The following is a 22,648-nucleotide window of genomic DNA, read 5'->3' as shown; positions in this document are numbered from 1 at the left end:
TATTTTTATCCTTGCTTTACAATAGAGCCTAAGGCACAGAGAGGTTAAGTCACCTGCTAAGGTGACACAGAGTGTAAGTGGAGAAGCCATCTCAGTCATTTAGACCCTCCTTATCTTGATCGATGACTCTGATAGCCTGCTAACCTGTCCCCCTGTTCTTCCTTAGCTCATATCCTTTCATCTAGCCTCCATTCTGTTGCTGGGACAGTCTTCCTCAGTTGTGTATCCGACTGTGCTTAAATTCTATCTTTCCCAAGCTTTCCCCGTGGTTTTCACAATGAAACCGAAACCTTGAGACTCTTAATGAGTTGCCCCCCACCCCTTTCTTTTCTCACGTCCACTGCCATCTGCCTAGGAGCCAGTCATTCTGTACTATTTTTGGCTACCTGATGACACTTTGTTTTCTCCTAACTTCATGTCTTTGCATATGTTCTGTCTGGTCTCTCCCATCCCCACTCCCCCTCTCCTTCCTGCCCACCTTTAATGCTTCTCTTCTGTGCAGTTCACAGCATTTATGCATTGATCACGGTGCCCTCTAATTTCCTGCTGACTGGTCTGTTTCTCCCGCTAAACTGGGAGCTGCTTGAGGGCGGGGACTGTGATTTAGTCATCTGGTCTCCGCGCTCCCCAGGGTGTAGCACCAGAGCCTGGTTCAATCCAGGGTTGTCGAATGGCTGACTGACAGAATGAATGGAGTGCATGAGGGAGGCAAAAGCCCTCACTTGGAAAGTTTAGTGACATGAGCTGTGTGGTATCTGGTTCTTGGCTGAAGCTACTGCAGTTTTTCCCTATGACTACAGTGCTGTAAAAATATGTCTGCACGTGGATAAAGACTGGAAGAGAACTTTCCAAAATTAAGAGTTGTGTTAGAGTGGTGAGTTGATGGATGCTTTTTTTTTTTTCCCCTCCTGTTTTCAAAATGTTCTTTAGTGCTGCTTTCGGTGAGTTTTGATTCATTCTGATTCCGGTTCACACGGCCAGGAGTCTTGCCAGATTGGTTGGATTTGTTGGAATAAAATGAGAACTTTCAAGAATTTTCCAAGCTCCTGGGTTAGGGTATTTTTCCACCCAAAGCTGGGCAGCAAACAAAGATGGCGTTTGTTTGCAGTAAAATACTCATTCCTTCAATTATTTTTTTTGTCCTGCAAGGTGACTTCTGCAACTTTGGGTGAGGGGGGTCAGGTTTACTGAATGGGGAAACAAATTGCCATGTTCGTGGTTTGGAAATGACCAAAAATGTTTCCCTTTTCTGGCTCTTGAAAGAAAATGTTTAGGAGTTTCATTGGCAAAACAATGAAATTGTTTGGGAAGTAGCACTCTCCAAGATTCAGATGATGAGCACTCTACCTTTGTTGGGTGCTAACTCCCTCTGCTGGGTCATGCTGGGTGTTCAGGACTTTGGTGCTATCTCATTTAAAAGTAGGAACAGCCTTTGGGGTGGGGACTATTAGTATCCCCACGTTAGAGGTGATGAAACTGAGGTTCAAAGAGAGTCAGTCATGAGACTGGGCTTGGAAGCCGGGTTCAGCTAGTTCCACAGATAGGCTCTAACATTTGAACACCCTCCCTCTGGGCTGATCTTGCTACAGGGGGACAGAGATACCCATTCATTTTTATTTAACAAATAGTTGTATGGTGTTTCCATATACAGGGCACATGGCAAGTGCTTTACAAAGACTGGGCTTCCCTGGTGGCTCAGATGGTAAAGAATCTGCCTGAAATAGCTGCAATTGCAGGGTTTGACCCCTGGGTCAGAAAGATCCCCTGGAGAAGGAAATAGCAACCCACTCCAGTATTCCTGCCTGGAGAATCTCATGGACAGAGGACCCTGGTGGGCTACAGTCCATAGGGTCACAAAGAATTGGACGTGACTGAGCAACTAACACAACTTACAAAGATTAGCTCATTTGACTTTAGTTGACAGCTCTGTGAGGAGGTACTATTACTGGCACCTTGAGACAGATGAGAAAACAGAAACACCGCGAGGTTAAATCACTTGCCTAGGGTCAGAGATACAGTGTGTGCAGCCATGTTCTGGTTTCACTTTGACCCTGTGCTGGGCAGCATGCTATTCCCTGGGCCCTGTCTATAAGGCTCTGGCTCAGAAACACTGAAGACATGTGCCTCTTGTAGTTTGAAAGCAGATTTGTATTTATTCATTTTTTTGCAGTATTTTTCCTCAGTAAAGCTGTGTTTTCTTCCCAGGGATCTTGAGGTGGGAGGGATAAATACATACTTCTGTCCTTTTGGAGCAAGACTCACCTAGCGGCAAGGTAGTGAAATGGTTAGAGTTTTTCTGTGACACCAGTTAAACTCTGCTTTGAAGCCCACTCTTGTGATTTCAGAAGCTAACCTCTTTGAACCTCAGTTTCACCATCTCTGCGAAAGGGGAAGGGAACTTTTTCCTAACACCTTCACTTCCGTCCATTTTTCAGCATCTCGGGGGAAGAAGGGGGTTTCCTTCTTAGACCCTGGATGGGTGAGGGACTTTTGAGGTGTCCCCTCAGGAGTCCAAGCCATCTCTTCTCATTCAGCAGAGACTTCAGGAGAGCGTCTTTCCAAGGCAGTTTGCTTGGAGAGCAGACAGCGGGCTCTTCCCTACCTGACTTGTTCTGCCAGGCTCGTCCCACTTCCCACCCAGCCACCCTGATTTAGTGCCCAGAACCCTGCGAGACAATGGTGGCAGCTTGGCTTGAAGGGAGGGGGAGTCGAAGGGGCAGCAAGCCCAACCCACCAGCTTGAAAGCTTCATTTGACAGGGGAGGAGGCACATCTGGTTTGGGTTTTCAATTCATTTCAACAATGATTTATTGTGGGCCTGCCAGCTGCAGAGGTTCTGGGCTAGGCTAGGCAGGGAGAGATGCAAAGATAAGTCAAATATTATCTGTGCCCTTAAAGGAGTTTTCTAGGTTGTAGCAGAGCACAGACCTGAATGAGCCGTGTTTGTGTGATGGGCCCTGTGCTGAGGGGTTTGCCTGCATACAGCACATCTTTGAACCTCCCCAACAGGTTCTGTGATGGGCAGAGAGACTGTGCTTACTTTGTTGCACACATAAGGAAACTGGGCCTCAGAAAGGAAGTGACTGGCCAAAGGTCACACAGTTCGAAAGTGATGGAACCGGGCCTGGAACTTAGGTGAATCTGGTTCCCAAGCTCACACATTCTTAACCATGATTTCACCCTGGCTTCCCAGAGATGATGAAGATGATGACGAGTAGCTCTCACTGAGCTCCCTTGACCAAATCTTGTACTGACTGGGCTGCAGATATTATTATTTTATTGGCACCTTCCAATATACCCCTTTTCCATAAGAGAAAACAGGTTCTTAGGGAAGTGATGGATTTGGGCTTTGAACCTAGGTTATTCCAGTCTGCCAACCTATCGCCTGAAAGAGGTAGACACGGGCTGTCATGGGGGCTCAGGGACGAGGCAGGGATGGCATTTAGATTTGACCTTGAAGGGTGAGTTGGGGTTTTGAAAGGTAGGATTGGGAGAGAGTGCCTCATGGTCAGAAGGGATATTATGAACAAAGAGATGAACTGTGGGGCATTTTGATCATGAAGGCTGCAGGTTCATCCAGTTTGTGGGCAGCATACCCTGGGTATAGGGGAGCAGTGGGAAACTGAATACCCTTGAGGGTGTTCAAATTTTGTCAAGTTGAAGTTCTTATTTTTCAATTAAGAGCAGCTCTTCTACCCAAAAGGCTTTTCAAACAATACTATCATGTAACCAGTGAGCAAAGGCACAGGAGACTCTCACTGTGTATATACTCCTGGGCTGAGAGTGGGGAAGAAGACTGAGGAAAGCAACGTGGCTCCTCCAATGTGTGCCAAGGGACCCAGTGTGGTTGGAGAGTCAAGATATGCACACCAGAAAAAGCAGCAGCCAGCCCAGGCAATTTGTGATCAGGGCCAAATGAGTCTTCCCAACTGTCAAATTTTGAATAACATGAAGGTTGGGGGGAGTTGAGGACGGGGGCGGGGCAGGGGGGAGCGCAAAGGGAGGCTTCATGAGGAAAGTGAGTTTGGGCTTTGAGAGGTATGTTAATAGGCTGGATGGAGAGGAAGCCTGGCGAACTTAAGACCAGGTAGAGCTGCTAGTGTTGCTGGCATGGAGGGCTCTGTGTAGGCCTCCCTTCCTCAAACCACGGCTGCCCCCATCTCTGTCTTGACCTCCAGGAGTTTATTAGGGAAGATGGGACTGTACTGGGTCAGAAACAACCCGTGGGGGCTGGGAAACAAGGCCGGGCACCCGATATTTCTGATCCTCTAATTTTCTACACTTAGCCTCAATTCCTGGCAGCTCCCCCAGCTGCTGAATTGTGTGTGTATGTGTGAGCGGTATTTTAAATTAAGCAGTGAGTGCTTTCAGCTCATCATAAACATGCTAAAAAGCTTCAGCCACGGCCTGAGCCCACCCCCGCCCCTTACACTCAGGCGGCAGCTGGGGCCACTCGACCCTACACTCTAATGCGTGTTGCCTATGACTCACCAACGAAAAAGACTATATGTTTCAGTCTTGCTCGGTAGCTGATTCCTAGTTGTGGTGGGAAATCTCAGTCCGATTTTGGAAGGCAGTGGGCCTCAGCCCCGCCCTGCAGACTGACTATTCTACAACATATGGAGCGCCTACTGTGTGCAAGGCATTGTGGGTAAGTCTGTTAATCTCTCTGGGCTTTCCATGCCCTCATTCAGAATGCATTGACTAATTCTGTCTGCTTTACCTCCCTACTGGGGCTGCATGTCTCAGCCATGCTGTTCTTTTGATTTCTGGAACATTCCCAAGGTCTTTTGCTGCCCCAGGGCCTTTGTGCATGCTATTGCTTCTGCCTGGACTGCCTTGCTCTTGCTTTTGACATGGGAGGCTTCATCTTAACCTTTCGGTCTCGGCTCAAGTGTCACCTCCTGAGATGTGCCTTCTCCAACCACCTCCAGTTAATTCCCTCCCAATATTCCTCTTATTGGCTGTAGCTCCTTAATCCCACTTACCTCTCTGGGTAATTCTGTTTCTATGTATCTATTTAGAATCTGTCTTTCCTGTTAGAATGTAAACTCCAGGAGGACAGGGACCTTGTCTTTATCACTTGGCAATGTGTGCTTCTCATCTAAATGGGTGCTTGGCACATAGTAGGCTGACATAAACAAAACCATCTGGGAAATATTTTCTCCCTGAGGTTTTTGCCAGACATATGGTTGCTGAGGAAAAAAATCATGACAGAACTGTGTCATTCCAAATGAAAAAAAAAAAAATCAGGCTAAAGGGAGGAGTTTGTTGAAAGCAGTTTTGTTTTAGAAACCGGTCCTTGGAGTCTCATCACCAGACACAGTCTTACGAAAGTTAAACAAAAGGAATAGAAAGCACAGGAAGCTATCTTTTTACTGGGGGCTTACTGTGTGCCAGGAGCTGTTCTAAGTGTTCTAGAGAGATTATCTCATTTAATCCTCATAATAACCCAATGATGTCAGTTCTATTATTAGCCACCCCATTTTACAGATGAGGGAGTTGAGGCCCTGAGATGTTAAGCAAAGTGCCCAAGGTCATGTATCTAGTGAGAGAACCAAAAGTTGAACCCAAGGCCATCTGAGGCTGGGAACTGAATCATGCATGCCCCGGTGCAGCCCCCAAGCTACCTGGCCATAGCTCTGATCGACTATCATTCCCACTAGACTGGGAGCTTCTCAAGTTCAAGGACTCTGTCTTCTTTATTTTTTCTTCCCCTGTGTGTAGAATAGAACCTGTTCCAAAACAGGTACCAGTCAATATTTGTTGAGTAAATGAATAAGGGAGGTGGTGAATCCCTGTTCTTTTATTTTCTCAGGCACAGGCTTACGGGTTCATGTTTATTTCCCTGGCTTGCATTAAAATGTAGCACTGGCGACAAGGTGTGTTCTGATGTGAGAGGTCCCTCTCCCTGGGGGATACAGTGGGGACTGGCGCTGACTGAGCAACCTCGGCAGCGTTTCTAGAGCAAGGCACTTGATTGTAAGAGTTTCATTTTGTCGTCCATCTAAAAAGTAGCTGGACCTGTTTAGGACTTAAGCAAACTTTCAGTTTTCCAGTCCGATCTCAAATCCTTTGCAGAAGGAGGCAGAGTGAGGGGGAGGAGCAGGGGAGAGTTATAAATAAACAAATACCCACAAAACGGCTGGTTTTTTAAACAGAATTTGCTTCAATCAGCGCTGCGCCACATTTTCCCAACTGGCCTCCATTATGAGAACAAGTGGGAACTTTCATACTGAATGGCTTTATTTTTTTTTTTCTGACCAGATGAATGGTAGAAGTTTTGGCTTGGGAAGCAAATTTCAAACCCTCGGCAAACAGTTTGCTGCCCTACTGTGCCCCGAAAATCACACACAGTGCCCTTCACAGCCTACCTAGTCATCACATCTGCTGCTTCAGCCCTGCAAAATAATTGGGTCATTGTTTTATTACACCAGTGAGAGAGCTGCGAGTCTGTTAGGATTATGTCATTGACATTTGCGTGAAAAGGCAATCATGATATGCTGGTCATTTCACACAGCTGGGAATGCAACTCTGTTGCTATTGTGTGAAGTTCTCATCCAACCCCTCTGATTTCGTGTCACAGCCCAACAAGTGTCAATGGATCGCCCTGATGTCTGTCACCTTCCAGGGGTTTTCTCGCCATTCAAAAGACTAAGCAGGATCTAACTCTTTTCAGGCACTTGGACTTTTTGGCTTGTACGCACGCACAGAGGGCTGAAGGTGAGAGATGCCTGCTTTTCCTGCGTGTGGAAGTGTATACTCTAGTGGCGGGATGCTGTAATACAATGTCATTTGTTCACTGACTGCTGATTGGAGCCAAGGACAGTTTTGGCCAGAGAACAAATGATGGCTAACGTTGTCTGTGGGGGAGGACTATTTAGACAATTTATGACTCAGAGTTTTGTGGTGATGTCTATTGTGTGTTCCTTTCAGTAGGACCCGTGCTTTGCTTGCAGTTGTCAGTGTGCTTAAATGCGGGTCTCTGTGAGCGTCATTCAAGCCTATTTGCACTTATCAACAGGTATTAATGATGGCAGAGCATCTCAGTTGCAAACAAGGAAATGACTAGCACTGATTATAGACGTATACACAGAGCCCAAATTCATGTGCCGATTCTGCTATTGCAACTCACTGATCTTTTTTCCCCACTAGTGTTCTAGCTGGAGTTTTATGGTGTGTAGCCATTAACGTACTCTTCAAAGGAATCTGTTATTGACACCTGTCCATCCCTCTTCTGGTCCCTGTCCTTGCCAAGCCGGTCCTTCCCAGCCACCTCGAGGTGTGAGAGATACAGGCAGCCCAATAAGGTAGCCAGCTGAAGAGATATAGTGGCTTACATGCAAATCTCCTAATCCCCTTTGCCATGACTATAAAGAACTCAGGTTCCTAAATTTTTCTTGGCAGCTGATTCCAAGTGCCTCTGGGTGCTTTGGTATTTGTACTGTTCCTGGTTCCTGCTTTTGATCTTATACTGCAGTTTCCCTTTCTGTAAAATGGGGCTCTTGCTGTGATCAAATGAGAGAAGTTACCCAGAGCTGGCACAGTGCCTGATGGGGAGAGAGTAAGTGCTCAAGCGATAGTCCTTGCCATCTCCTTTTCCCTCTCCTGGCTTCTTCTGGTTCTGTTTGCTGTACCTCTGATATTGGCCCTGGACCACAGCCTGTTCCCTCCCCTGACTGGCAAGCCAGGTCCTCCACTCCTCAGACAATCCAAGCCCCCTTTTCTGGTGGCTTTCTGTAGTCCTTAACCTGTCGCCATGCGGCACTCAGTGTAACCACGGGCAGACCTCTGCCAGCTGCTGTCATTAACCTGTTGAATTCTGACAGGGAAGAATTAGTTTCCTGACACGAATTTGCACGTTGGGGCCAGATACAAGACCAGGAGGCCAAGTCATATTTACTTGCCTCTCCCAGTTGTGAGCCAGTCACCCACATTCTGGTTACAACCAGATGTTTCACACCCATGACTGCAATACCACCCAAACGGATGCTAACACAGAGTGGTTTTCACCATCAGAAACGTAACCTGTGTGTCACTTCTCAAATTTCTTAAACCAGCTACCACACCTGGGTACCCTTCTCTTGAAAATGACCCCCTTGTTGGGCGTCTTGTAGGAATTTTAATTTGGAAGCACTGGGAGTGCTTATGTTCTTTACAAAGGGGTGCCTGATTACTTTCATTGTCAGGGAGTTAAAATATCAGAGAAGATAATGAGATCTTCCCCAGGCTCACCTGCTTTTTGGAAATGCTCTTCAGTGCCTTGGCGAACAGCCAATCCAAACACTAAAAAAAAAAAAGAGAGAGAGAGAGAGAGAGAGAGAATGCAGGAATCCTGAATGCCATACTTGGTGCAAGCCCAAACAAGAAGAGGGCAGGGGGTGTGGGCACCACAGAAAGTGAAGAATAGGTAGTTTTTGCATCCTAGGCTGGGAGCTGATCTCTGCCTGTACCCCCCTCGGCCCCCCATCATGTCCGGTCTCTCCTGGACTCATAAAGAGGACATGATGGTGACGTCATGACAGCAGACTCCCCTGCCAGAGTCAGCCGCTCAGCCCAAGAGGTTTTCCAGTCTGGCAGGTCACCTCAGGGCCAAGAGTAAAAGGTCTATCCAGTGAGTTCTCTGCCATGATTGGGTTTCAACTGCTGAGACTTTTTTTTCTTTTTCTGCTTTGGCTCCAGTGGTTATTGGTGTATGTGCTTCTATGCATTTGGGAGGGGCTGACATGACCAACTATTCTGCGTATAGGTGTCAAATTTGTGCTTTTCAACATTTTATCACATTCTCAGAGACCCTCTCAGTTCCTGCAACTGCAAGGTTGTGCTGTGAAACCGGCTTCTTTCTCTGTATTCAATGGGAATGGTTTGTTCAGATAATGTTAAATTCCCACTGTTTCCAACATGAGATATTACATCAGAAGAGACAGGTGGTTAAGTGTTTAACCAGCTTTTACTGGGAATTTTCTCTTCCTCCTTCAGATCTCTTGTAGATGCTAAAAGGTGTCTGGAGTTTCTTTCATGCCATTTTATTGAAAATTCATATTCACTAATTCAAACAAATATTTTAAGTCATTATATGTGAGGTACTGTACTATGATATGCTTTATATCCCTTATCTTATTTCATCCTCACCACAAAGCAGTAAGGGAAGTACTGTCATTATCTTAATTTGACAAACAAAGAGACAGGCTCAGGGAACAGAATGCCAGATCACACAATCTATATGTGGGGAGGTGGGATTCAAACCCAGGCTTATCTGATGCAACAGCACTATACTGCCTCCACATAGCATATTTCAGGCCTCTCACAGCCCTTGAGAACAAAATGACTCTTTGACGAAAATGCCCTACTCTACATTTCACTAATCGTTACAATTACTACTGCTATTACTACTGCCACTGCTGCTATGGTTACTGGTGCTATTATCATTTTCCCAGCACAGGCATGTGCTTTATACCTAGCTGCCAGTTGTAGAGTTCAAGCCTAGGCTCATATGTGTCCAGCACATTCACCCCACTTTTTGTTTTTTAATTTATTTATTTGGCCACATCAGTGCTCGGGCTCTCTAGTTGTGGCTCACAGGCTCAGTAGTGGCAGCGTGCAGGCTTAGGTGCCCCACTGCATGTGGGATCTTAGTTACCCAACCAGGGATTGAACACGCATCCCCTGCATTGGAAGGTGGATTCTTAACCACTGGACAGCCAAGGAAGTCCCCGCCATTCCACCTTTTTGCCCTGCTTGGAATAACACCCAGAAGATGGAAGACATACACTCCTCAGGTAGGTTACTGACTGCTGGCTCAACTACCAGCATTTCCCCAATTGTTAGTGAGCATGCCAGATGAATGATATATAGCTCTTGCCCTTGAGTTGCTTGTAAGACCTTCTAGGTAGACAGATATGGGAAGCACTCATTTAAATGTATTAAATTTACCTGTGGTAGAAAACAAGCATGATCTGTAATTCATATGCTAGACTATGTGTAAATGGGAACTGTAAAGGGCTTGAAAGAGACTGGACTAGTTTAACAGTAAGAATAAGGAACAGGAAGACTCCGAAACTAACTAGCTACCTGTGCCTTTAACCTCTCTGGGCTTCTGTTTCCCCAGCCAGGGCCCCAAAATAATAGTCATAGCTACCATTTATTAGGTACTTTACTGTGCACCAGGCACCGTCCTAAGTGGTCTCCATGTAGTCTTGAAGACCATTATTCTCACGTTCCCTTCTCTGGAGCTCAGGCTCAGAGACTGTAGGCAATATGCCTTAGGTCACATAGCTCTTCAGTGACTGATCGTGTCTATCTCTAGAATCATCTCAGGCCACTTGCTTGCATCGCCTCCCTTACCTCCTGACTGAACTCCAAGGCAAGTGTGCTCTACTCTGTTGCCTTTAAATGAAAATTAAAATCAAGGAGAGTCTTGTTCAGCCGAGCCAAGAGGATAAACATTTGAAATAGCAATTAGTAGGTAGAAATGTTGCCAGGAAGAGCTATACAAAAGCACAGAAAGACACCCAAGGGAGTTAACAATGTCGGGGGCGCGGCGGCGGTTGCACGTTGATGTTTAATTGGATCCCTGCCAGCCCTTACCTTCCTCTTTCACCTTCCTGCTCCGTAATTTCTCAGGTTTCTCTAGAGAGCACACCCCACCTAGGGGTAGCCAGAGCCACCACAGGAGGGCACCAGGCCAGGATTGGCAGGCCTAGGGCAGTTGGGCTCTGGGCTGGAAACCATAAATAACAACTTTAATGAAAGGCAGCTTTGGCCAAGAGCCCTGTCATTTCTTAAGAGATTCTGGACCTCGTCTATGGACCTAGTTACTTGAGAAAGGCCCTGCCATAGTATATATAACAAGGATAATGATATAACAGTTGCCCTTTAGTGAGCATTTACTATGGGCCAGGCCCTTGCTGAACACTTCCAGACACTAACTCATTTAACCCTTAAGTAGCCATATGAAAACAAATGTTAAGGTTTCTCTCATTTTCTATAGGAGGCGTCAGGCTCATAGAGGCTAAGTGACTTGCTCAAGTTCATAGCAAGTGGGAGCTAGAATTTGAAGCCTGCAGCATCTGGTTTGGGAGCTAGAGCTCTTAATTCCTGTATTTAATAAATGTCTGCTAAAGGAATAAACAGATGAATGAATGGACAAATGTATTAATTCATTTCACTTTACTTTAACAAACATTTATTGAGTGCTCTGTGTCAGCCCCTAGGCTGGGCATTGAGGATTCTAATGTTAAACATTTAAACATAGGCACACCCACTCCATGGCCCCTGTGCACGAGCTCACAAAAGAGCTCTCTAATGTGGCATGATTTCTTCTGGGGAAAAGTAATTCGAGTTTCTTGAACAGCAGTTTTTAATGGTGCTATTAAATTTAACCCAAAGCAGGGGTTGTGCACTGGTTAGCGAAGAGTTTCAAATGAGAAAGTGTCTTTGATTAATCATCGATTCAGCCAGAGAATGGTTACTATCAGAAATGGAGCTACAACTCTGATCACATTAACTAACTCTTCTTCCATCTATCATGTCTATATGCTGTCGAACCCTCCCACGGTACAAAAATTATCTGTACTCTAATGGACAATTATCCCATCCATCATCTCCTGGTCCTGCTGATTGCTGGCACTCTACTTGCCCACGGAAGGGAGTTATAAGTAGTCACGACTGATGATGCACTGGAAAATTGCTCATTTTTGCACATTTCAAATCCTCGCAGAATGGATGTTTTTGCAGGCTGCCCTTTAAGCTACATTTGTTTCCCTGGTTATATAAGAGCAGGTTATGAATTCTTTACCTGTTTGTGAAAGGTGGCCACTGTGAACATTTCAAAACCTCTCTAGGCAGCAACCCTATAAATATAAAAATAACGAATGAATGAAACACACCTGGGGTTATAGCAGAGGTGCGCGCCCTGTACCTCAGGCTTGGGCAGCTAGTCAGTCATGTCAGGGTGATCACTGTCTTTCTTTTCTTTTCCAGGCATTTTGAAGAGAATCCCAAGTTGATTAGGGTCGAGGTAATATCTCATGATGCTGAAAGCAGGGGTTAAGTGGACAGTGAGAAATGCCTGTTAAATTCTCTGAAACGATTACTATGAGATTTGAGGATAGAAATGCCCAACTCAAGTCTGGTAATACCTCTAACTTTTGATTGCAGTAACCAACATGCCCAGTGCAATCAGACTCACCAGTTGCCCAAGGCAAAAAGCCTAGAGTTGTTTTTCCTACATCCTTATTTCTCACCTTTATGTTCAGCCAATCAATAAGCCCTGCCAAGCTTACTTCCTAAGCCTTCCTCAAATCTGACCCATTTTCTCCATTTCTCCTGCCAGTGCTTTAGTTCATGACTTCCTCACAGTCTTTTCTTGCCTTGATTCCCTCAGTAGCTTCTTGTTTCCTCACCTCTCATTTTCCCCTCAGCGATAATTCTCCTCAAAGTGGCCTGAGGTATCTTTCCAAGAGGCAGATCAGACCATTTCCCACCCCCTCCTCCATTCAGGCGGTAAAGAATCTGCCTGCAATGTGGGAGACCAGGGTTCAGTCCCTGGGTAGGGAAGATCCTCTGGAGAAGGGAATGGCAACCCACTCCAGTATTCTTGCCTGGAGAATCCCATGGACAGAGGTGCCTGGTGGGCTTCAGTCGATGGGGTCTCAAAGAGTCAGACATGACTCTTTCTTTTCTTTCCTCCACTGAAGTGTAACTCACTTTACAATACCTGAGACCAGAAGCTCTCAAAGTGTGGTCATGGGGCCAGCAGCCACAGCATCTCTGAAAACCTGTTAGAGTAGGTACTTCTTAGAGACCTACTGAATGAGAAACTCGGGGTACACCACCCCTCATTTGGATCCGACAAGCCCTCTGGGTGATTCTGATGAGTGCTCAGATTTAGACCTCCCACCCTAAAGCCCTGGTTCACAATTCTGCTTGCACATTAGTATAAACCTGGGGAGCTTTTAAACATTCCAACACCTCCCCCATGGGCTTATTAAATCTGAGTCCCTGGGAGTGGGAGCTATTCATATGTGTTTTTTAGGAGTTCCCCAGGTGATTTCAGTTTGCAGTCAAGGCTGATGACTACTGTTCTTCAAGATGAAGTCCCAACTCTTCGGTCCTGTCTCCCCATGCTCCTTCTATCTTCCTTCTAGAATCATAGGGAATCATTTACAGTTCTCTGAGGCCACAGTCTCTTACCTCTGAGCATCTGCACACATCTCCCCACTTCCCACCCCTCCCTCTCCCCCCTGATGCCTTCTTGTCTACAACACAGAGATCAGAAGACACCTCTACAGAAGAGCCTTCCCTGATCCCCCGCTCCCCATCTGGGTGAGATGCCTCTCCTCTGAACACCCATAGCATCCACATTACAGCACTTTCCCCATTGTGTCGTTATTCTCTGCTTAGTTGTCTGCTTCCTCTAGCAGCCTGAGAACAGGGACTCTCAAGGACAGTGCCTGGCACATAGTAGATGTGGCATGATCCTACACATTCTGTGCCCTCTTCCTGGGTTGCTTGCCTGTGCCTTGTCCATGGGGTGAATTTCTACACCACCTTCAACATACAGCTCAGATATCCCATCTTGGTAGAAATCTCTGAATCCCCAGTCTAGGTTAGGGACTTTTTCTCTGGGTTCCCACAATACTCTCACCTTAATCTGGTCCTGGCCCTTAGCACATGGGGTGGTCATGGTCTGTTTACTCCTTCCTGGGAGCAGCTTGAGGTCAGGGGTGGGGCCACCTGCAACCCCAAATCTCAGCCCCTAGCACCGTGCCTAGTGCATCTCACGCACTCAGTAAACATCTGAAGAATGGATAACTGAGTAAAGGGAAGGCCTTTTCCTTCTCCATGTCTGCTGTCACTGTTCCTGTCCGGACCATCGTTGTTTTATTGCAATAGTCCCCTGACTAATCCTCATCTCTGCTTTCTCCAGTCCGTCTGTTACCTGCCTCCCCCCCGCCCCACCACCCACCCAATTCCCCACGTGGCTTTCTAAAACCACAGTCACCACATCCCTCTTGGACTCAAACACTTACAGTGATTCCTCATTGTCTGCAGAGCAGATATCGGAGTGGCATTCAAGGTCCTTCCCAACAGTGCCCGTCTTCCCTGCCATACCTCTCCTCATTGCCCTATATATAGGACTGGCTATAGCATTTGTGGGTGGGGTCTGGGGCAAAATGAAAATGTAGAGTCCCATTGTAAAAAATTTATTCAGATGTTCAAGACAGCAACAGCAGCACATTCAACCAAGCATGGCGGGGGTCCTTGTGAGTGCTAGGTCCTATGCTTGGGCACAGGCCTGCCCCTGCATATAGCCAGTGTGCTAGCCAGATGAATTCACTGTTCCCTGAACTGCCGTGTGGGCTCATTTTCTCCATAATGTTGGTCAGGCTGTTCCCATCTCCTCTACTGCTGTCACCACTCCAAAGCTCCTCTTCCCCACACATCTGCTTCTTCCTTGTCCTTTGGGGACCTCCTACCATTTCAGACCACAGTAGTTTCTACCATTATTTTCTGCTAGTATCTTGTCCTCTGCTGTTTTCAAAATCCTCTTTTGTTTTTTAATGCACATAAATTTTAAAAATACATATTTTATATCACATAATTGCAATATCTGTGCACATAAATTTTAAAAATACATATTTTATATCACATAATTGCAATATCTGAATCTTGAGGATCTGATTCTGCTTTTTGTGGCTTCATGGTGTGCTTTGTAATTTTGGATTATGAGTTCATGTTCAGCCAGACTTTATTGATGGGAATCTGGAATCAGATGGAAGGTGTGTTCCTCCAGTAAGAATATGTGTTTGCTTCTTCCAGGTGCTTCAGGGCATTGTTAACCCAGCAATACTTTGAGTGAACTGTTTATTCCCAAACACAAGAGCTGTGCCTTATTTGTCTATATGATCCAAGCTTAGCTTGTAGATGTTCAATGTGGATTTGTTGATTGAATGGATGAATGAATAAGACCTCTATGAGTTTTTTGGAAGCCCAATAAGAACTATAACCTCTGGTGGTAACAAAAGACAGTAGGTGCATTAGGAAAATAATTACTAACATTTATTGAGTAATTATGTGCCAGGTATCATTCTTAATGCACCGTGTGTATTAATTCATTTGATTCTCACTATAACACTGTGAGGTAGGTACTATTATTGTCTTCATTTTACAGAGGAGGATCAGACAGGCTGAGTAACTTGGCCAAGGTCACACAGCTAGTGAATGGCGGAGCTCAGATATGAACCCAGAGATACATCCCACCCTGGAGAAACATTTAACCACCGTCTTATATTGAAGGAGAGAGGAATAGTCATGATGGTAGCAGTAAGAGTAGAAAATTTCCATACTGTTGGAGGGAACTCAGGAGTCACCCAGGCCACACCAGGCATGGAGGGAAACATGGCATAATCTTGTATTGTCAGTTAACCCTTGTATGTAGGCTTCCCCGCCCCAGCTAGAATAGGAGCAGTTTGAAGGCAGGAACCATGGTTTACAACTCATTGAAATGTTTCAAAAATATTTGCTGAACAAACAAATGAATTTAAAATTCATTTAAGAGTAAACACATGAATCCTTTAAATAAAGTATATCACATGTTACATGTCAGACAAACTGGCGATAAAGATTTCACTTTACTTTAAAATTTGAAAATGCCTAGATGTGATCATAACACAGTCTGGTACAGTCACACCTTACATTTGTCTCAGTGCATGCCACTTAGGACCCTTTGGGAAAGAAGGAAGAAACTTGGATTCTGCCTTCATAGGCCCTGAGGCTGTCAGGAACCAAAGGACACTGTATTTGTAACCCATCCCTTTGGCCGCTATCCAGATCTAGGAGGGCCTGAAGGAAAGAGGGGCTTTATTTTCTCTTGTCCTTGCCAAGGCTAGGAAAGAATTTGAGTGTGAACTCTCAGTAAACATTCTGGGTCTTCCCTCCAGCACTGGTCTGATGTAATGAAATCCCCAGTCTCTACCAATCTTGGTTCAATATTTACCTGGGAGTTTGCAGTGAGCCTGGGGACAGGGTTCCCGAATGAAGAGGAATGGAGTTGGGGAGTGAGGGGAGGTGTGTGTGTGTGTGTGTGTGTGTGTGTGTGTGTGTACTGTGTGAGGAATGGTAGGCGTGGGGTGGGTGGTACCAGGTTGCAAGGCAATGAGAGTGAGATCTGGACAGAGAGTGTTGGAGAAGAAATAACTCCTTAATACATACTGGTTCCCTTCCCAGGACTTCCCCTTGCTGAAACAACTTGCCTGATCCCCATGTTAGAAGCTCAGATTGAGGCAGTTAGCCACCCAGTTTCCCAGCTTGACTTTCCTTATGGTTGTGTGTGTGGGGGTGATGATTAAGAGGGTGAAGAGATGCTCTGGGAATAGGAGTTTGCCCCATGACTGTGCTGATATATTCATTGCCTCTATCCTGCTAGTGGACACACAGCAAGCCCTTCCCTCTCCTACTCCCTGGACAGACCAGGACTCACTGCTAGAAAACCCTTGGGAACGTCATTGCCACAGAATGTAATATGGAGCCCGTTGGATCTGAGGAGCAGGAGCAACATTCAGGCAGCTGGCAGGGTCTTGGCTGGAAAGAGATATGGAAGTTAGGAGCATGTAGGTGAGAGTTGAAACTGCCCAAAGGGAGTACATAGAAAGAAAAGCAGAGGAAAGGGCTTGCGGAGTATTATGGTCTGTGAAGTGGGAACAGGACATGCGAGTCATAGGTTTGAATAGCCTTCATTCATCCATCCATCCATTCATTCAATGTTTACTGAGCTTTGTGCCAGATACCAAGATTGAAGAAGAAGTTGGGGATTCAAGAGGGAGAAGGGTTAAGAGGGGATCCCTGGGTGGATTCAGATGAAGGAGAAGGGAGGTGCGGAGCTGCTGGGCTCTCTGTGCTGTGATTCATGGGGTCGCAAAGAGTTGGACACGAGCGACTGAACTGGCTGACTCCTGCTAGGAGAGCAGGTCTGTTAACACAAAGCTGCATCTGCCTCCCAGCCTGCTCCCCCACCCCCGCACCTCCTCCTGTCTACTCATCCGCACAAGCCACATGGCGGCTTTCTACTGCCCTGTACCCCTTCCACGTTCTTTCTAGGCACTTAACTGTGGCGCCAGCAGCACCCCTACTGAGAGCTCAGGCAATCCCCAAGGGCGGGTTGGTGGGGGCGGTGCGGGGAGGGATGACAGTTTGGAAAAAAAGAGCCGGATGGAGAAGGAGCTGTCTGTCTGTCTGTAATTAGCTCCAGCTGCTGTTGCGCGGCAGCGCTGGGGGCGTCGGGAGTGTGAATGCATGCGGATGAACCCGCGTGCGTGGCTCCTCATTGCTATCACTATTTTTCACCGTCTTGTGCGCTGGCTTCAGCCTCGCAGCTCTGCAACCTCTCCTGTTCCCGAAGGTCCCAAAGGACAGTGTGTTCCACAGGCAGCACCAGCTTGAATCACTAACGCTGCTAAGCAGAAGGACAACAAATCTAGGCCCCCATATGTCCTGGATACACGAGCCCTTGCTCTCTCCCTCCACCCCCGCTTCCTGAATGTTTCCTACTGACTGAAGCCCAGCACTTGAAATTAACAACACCTTAGCTTCTGGCAAAGAGCTTTCACAGCTGGCAGCCTGTGCCTCCTCAGACAGCCAGAGGGGCAGCATTTTACAGGTGAGGACCCCGAGACCCAGGCAAGCAGGGAGATTGGCGCAGGGTCACCTGGCCAGTTGGTGGCAGAGCTGTGTCTGGGATGCAGGTGGCCGGTCCCCAGCAGGGTGCTGCTAAGAGGGATGATACCGGGTGGTGCTGGCTTTGCTCTCTGTGCTCCCGAGAATCTGGAAATCACGACTCCAAGACCTGCCTCAGCAACTGATGAAATCTAGGACTTCTGAGGCTGAGTCCAGACTAAGAGCTTATTTAGAGCCTGCTGCGTGCCCACCACTGAGCCAGTGCTTATGGTGGACTGAAACAGGGGTCCAGCATAGCCTCTGCCCTTAAAGAAATGACAACCTGAATGGAGAGACTGAGTTTAGATACTAAGTCCAAAGGAATCGCAAGGGCTTCCCTTTTTTCTGCTAACCAGTCTGTTACCAGGGACCATGACTCAGAGATCCCTGCATTCACCTCCCTCCTGAGCCAGCCCTGTGTAATGATGGGTAGCAAGGGCTAAGGGTGAAGGATAGGGAAGATGGGGGAAGAAGGGAAAAACTAGGGTTCCTGCTAGGTGTCAGGCACAGCGTGCCTGATACATGTTATAAATATGTCATCTAAATGACATCTATATCTCTATACATAAACACATGCATACCTAACCTGACTCTCATCCATATAAAGAATTTAAGACAGTGTCTGGTAGGTATTAACAGAAAGCACCAACAGGATGCTAACTATTCTTCCTTCATATCATTGCCATCTTCTTTATCATTATCTACATTATCTCAGTTAATCCTTCTAACTCTGGGAGGTAGCAACTATTCTTTTCATGCTGGACGTAAAAATAGGGAAGCCAAGAGTTTATTGTATTCAACCCTGGGGGGCAGGTACTGAGAATGCAAATGAGAACCCAATACCTTTGTATTGGTAGCCTTTGGGGACCTCTCCATCTCGCAGAACTAATGGGGCGCACATAAATACTCATGGTCCAGCTGTGCTGCGGTCGAATGGAGCAGCGTCACCTGGGCACTGATGGTAAGTGATCTGATATCCAGAAGTTAGGTGGGCTTGTCAGATGAAGGACATTTGAGCTGAATTTTGAGGGATGGAGGGTTTGGCCAGGAGGAGCAGTGGAGGGAGGGGAAGGACATTTGGGCAGAGGGAGCAGTATTTGCATGAAAGAGCCTGTTCCAGAGGGCGGGAGGCTGGTTGGGGCAGCCTGTGGAGGTGGTGGCAGGGGTGGTTGGGGTGGGGGTGGTGCGCGATTGGCGGCAGCAGAGGGGGCGGAAAGGTGCTTGGGAGCAGCTTATACCAGGCTTTGTTGGCCAGGCTGAGTTTTGCACCTTGTTCTGTGAGCAAAGGGGCTCAAAGCGGGTTAGACCGATTGGGAGGCCATCTCAAGGCATGAAGTGGCAGGAGCTCTGGCCCAGGAGTGTGCAGTAGGAGCAGGAGGCCATTCCAGGGCCATGTCACAGAAACCACAGGGCTAGTGTTGGGGAGTGTTGAGGAGAGAGAAAGGTGACAATGACCCTGAGCTTCCAGCTCGGGCCCCTGGTGTTGCTGTTAACAGAGACAGGGTTGGCAGGGCCATGAGTGGAGACAGGCGACAAGTTCAGTGGGACTCGTAGGGTGTGGGATGCCAGTGGGACTTGGTGGGCACATCCAGCAGGAAGTGGGGTGAGAGCCGAGGGCTGAGAACCCACCAGGGTCCAAGCAGCATTAGTTGACCCTGTGGGACCGGATGAAGTATCTCTTGTCCCATTTACTCCTACAGGACAAGGGCTAGGGACAGAGCCAGGCATGGGGTGTGATGGCGGGGATGCTGGCCCAGGGTGAGAAGACACAGCCCCTTCCAGAAACCCTGTCCCTTCTCCTCGAGACCAGTGTCCCTTTTCCATGGCTATGCTCCCACCAGTGAAGGGAGGTGCTCTGTGTGCAGAACTCATGTCACACGGGGGCGAGCCACAGAAAGGACAATCACTTCAGCTGTTAGGTTCTTTGGTGGGGCCGTGTCTTCTGATGAAATCCAATAAATGAACCACCAGGGATTTGGGACAGAAAGGACAAGTACAAGGGCTACATGATGACAGCTGGAGCATTCAGTGCAAACAGCCGAGTCTTCAGTGCTGCGAAACTGGAAGCACATTCACAAGGGCATTTCTAAAGATCTACTCTGCAAACTACCATGGGTCTTGTAGGAGCCCTAAAGCTTCAATTAGACCTAGCGGGTCCCCTAACCAAATCCCGTAATACCATACATCTAAAGCCCCAAGTTAGCCACGAAAGTTTCAGTTACACTCTGAATGTAGGAGACCCCAAACTGCTATCTTGACAGCTATTTGATTTATTGTTAAGTTCCTGGAACCGTTATCAGTAGTGGTTCTGAACACTTTACTCACATGAACTCACTTATTCCTCATGAATATTATAGACCCTGTTTATGTATGTGTGTGTGTGTGTGTGTGTGTGTGTGTGTTAGTAGCTCAGTTGTGTCTGACTCTTTGTGACCTCATGGACTGTAGCCCACCAGCCTCTTCTGTCCATGGAATTCTCCAGGCAGAATGGGGATTCCTCCAGGGGATCTTCCCAAGCCAGGGATCAAACCGACATCTCTTGCATTGCAGGTGGATTCTTTACTGTCTGAACCACCAGGGAAGTATATATGTATACTTATATAAGTATATGTATATATATAATTAATAGTAACAATAGATATAATATTAATAGTAACAATCATAGCATATCATGTTTCCTGAGAACTTAATGTAGGCCGAGCATAGTTCTAAACATATTAGACGAAATAATTCCTAATTTCACATGCACAACACTGTGAGGGGGGTGTTATTACTATCTCCATTTTACAGGTAAAGAAACAAATCACAGAAAGATAAAGTTGCTCAAGGTCATACAGCTTATAGGAGGCCTGGGTTGTGAGTCTAAGTCTACCAATGTGGCTTCAGCATGCTATTAACCACCCGGGCCTTTTGTGTGCAGTTGCTTCAGTCGTGGCCAACTCTTTGCGACCCTCTGGACTGTAGCCCACCAGGCTCCTCTGTCCATGGGATTCTCCAGGCAAGAATACTGGAGTGGGTTTTCATGTCCTCCTCCAGGGGATCTTCCCCACCCAGGGATTGAACCTGCATCTCCTGCACTGCAGGCAGATTCTTTACCACTAGTGCCACCTGGGAAGCACCAGGCCTTCTAGAGCCTCTAGTAGCTCAGAACACCTCTAGATAAGAGTTCTCTGTCCATTTAGCACTTCAGATTGGTAGCATCAATGATTTTGATCTGCAGTTCAGATATTTAAAACTGCTCCGGGTCTTTGTGAAAAAAACAAAAACAAAACCTAGGAGCTGCTGCCTGAATGAGAAGTCAGGATTCAGAAGACATTTACACATGCTCTCCTGGGTAAGAGAGTCAGGATGCAGGCTGAGACTGGTTATAGGAATCAGATTCCAGTGATCTTCCTTCCCATCTCCTGCCCTCATTTCACAAGATGGAGTGCCACGTTTCTTAAGGTGTGGCTCAAGGAACGCTTTTTATAATATGCAGATTCCAGGGATGAACCCCAAACCCAGACACTCTGTATCTCTATGTAGATTATAGCTGGAATATGCATTTGAGCCAACTCCTGGACTGAAGTAGTTCCACAACTGGTCTCACTTAAGTCTCTGAGATGATGGAAGCCTGTCTGCTAATTCTACAGGTACCCAAAGTGTGCCTAGTGGGGGCTTCCTCCGCAGCCCCCTTGCCAAGCAGAATCAGGGAGGGCTTGAATGCAGAGAGCACGCTGAGGGCATGCCTGCACAGAAAGCAGAGCTCTTTTTTGCCACCACACCCCTTGAAAGAGAGTGAATCCTCAGGAGAGGGTGGGGAGGGGGAAGAGAGGAAGTGAAGGAAATCCTCTTGAAGCTGAAGCACCCTGGGGCCCAGACAAGGGGATGTCCTGAAGGGGGAGGGAGGATGGGAGACAGGGTGTCGGGGTGCACGCTGGTGGGTCAGCAGCCACAGGATCAGAGAGCCACAGCGGGAGTGGCTATTGGCTAGGTATTGATGCTGCAGTTGCAGTCAGCTTTACAGGAACCAGAGATTTGAAATTTTAGGTGGGACTCCTTTCCTTTTGTTGAGTGCTTGGAGTGGCTCCGATGGTAAAGAATCTTCCTGCAATGCAAGAAACCTGGGTTCGATCCCTGGGTCGGCAAGGTCCCCTGGAGAAGGGAATGGCAACCCACTCCAGTATTCTTGCCTGGAGAATCCCCATAGACAAAAGAACCTGGTGGGCTGCACTCCATGGGGTTGCTAAGAGTTGGACATGACTGAGCCTCTGTAACTCTCTAGGGAGCTTCACTCTTCTGGACCCCACCCTCCCAGAAATAACTCCATCTCACCACTAGGAAAGGAGTAGCAAAGCTCAGTCTGTGGTTGAGGAAAGCCAAGAAAATGATTGCATGGATCCCTAATGCTGAATCTGTCTAGTTAGCTAGCTGGGGGATGGGGTGGATATAAAATCAGTGAGAGGAAAGGCTTGGGAATGCTCTCATCTGGTGGGACTGGGAAGCAAAGGAGAAGAGGGCTACTTCAAGGAAATGGTAACCCTGATGGTGGTAGATCTGCCCTGGACAGGACTACCTGCTGCTGTAACCCATTCTCAGATGATGGTTCGTACAGCAGAGAGCTAGAAATCTTAATCATGGCTTATTTTTGTGAAATATTTACTTTGTACCTGGCACTATGCTGGGCCTTACACACATCACCTCATTTCACGACACTCTTTGATAGATCCTATTAATATTGTGCCCATTTTACAGGTGAGGCTGAGAGAGGTTATATGACTTGCCCAAGGCCATGCAGCTAGGGAGTGGCAGAGCCAGGATTTCAGCCCAGGTAGTCTTACTCCCAAACCCTGTTTATTAGGCCCTAGGAAGGGTGTAGGGATATGGGGATGCCTTCCCCTGGGCCTGTGGTTCTGCATGGGCAACCTCTCTTTGCATCTGATAGCTTCTGGTGA

At 47.1% G+C, this 22,648-nt stretch overlaps 1 protein-coding gene across 16 annotated transcripts in view; it reads left to right on the top strand.

Moving 5' to 3' along the window:
• RTL9 (retrotransposon Gag like 9) overlaps nt 1–22,648 on the top strand; it is a 203,013-nt gene that overhangs the window by 160,781 nt on the left and 19,584 nt on the right. For 3 of the 16 annotated variants that reach the window (XM_060408062.1, XM_060408063.1, XM_060408057.1), the window contains exon 2: nt 18,572–18,675. The exons of the other annotated variants lie outside the window; for them this stretch is intronic. The gene's annotated coding sequence lies outside the window, so the exon portion shown is untranslated. The remainder of the gene's footprint in view (nt 1–18,571; nt 18,676–22,648) is intronic. 16 annotated transcript variants of the gene reach the window in all.

Source organism: Ovis aries, chromosome X, assembly GCF_016772045.2.
Source record: "Ovis aries strain OAR_USU_Benz2616 breed Rambouillet chromosome X, ARS-UI_Ramb_v3.0, whole genome shotgun sequence".
NCBI classification, from domain to species: domain Eukaryota; kingdom Metazoa; phylum Chordata; class Mammalia; order Artiodactyla; family Bovidae; genus Ovis; species Ovis aries.
This window is presented reverse-complemented; position numbering and strand designations above follow the sequence as displayed.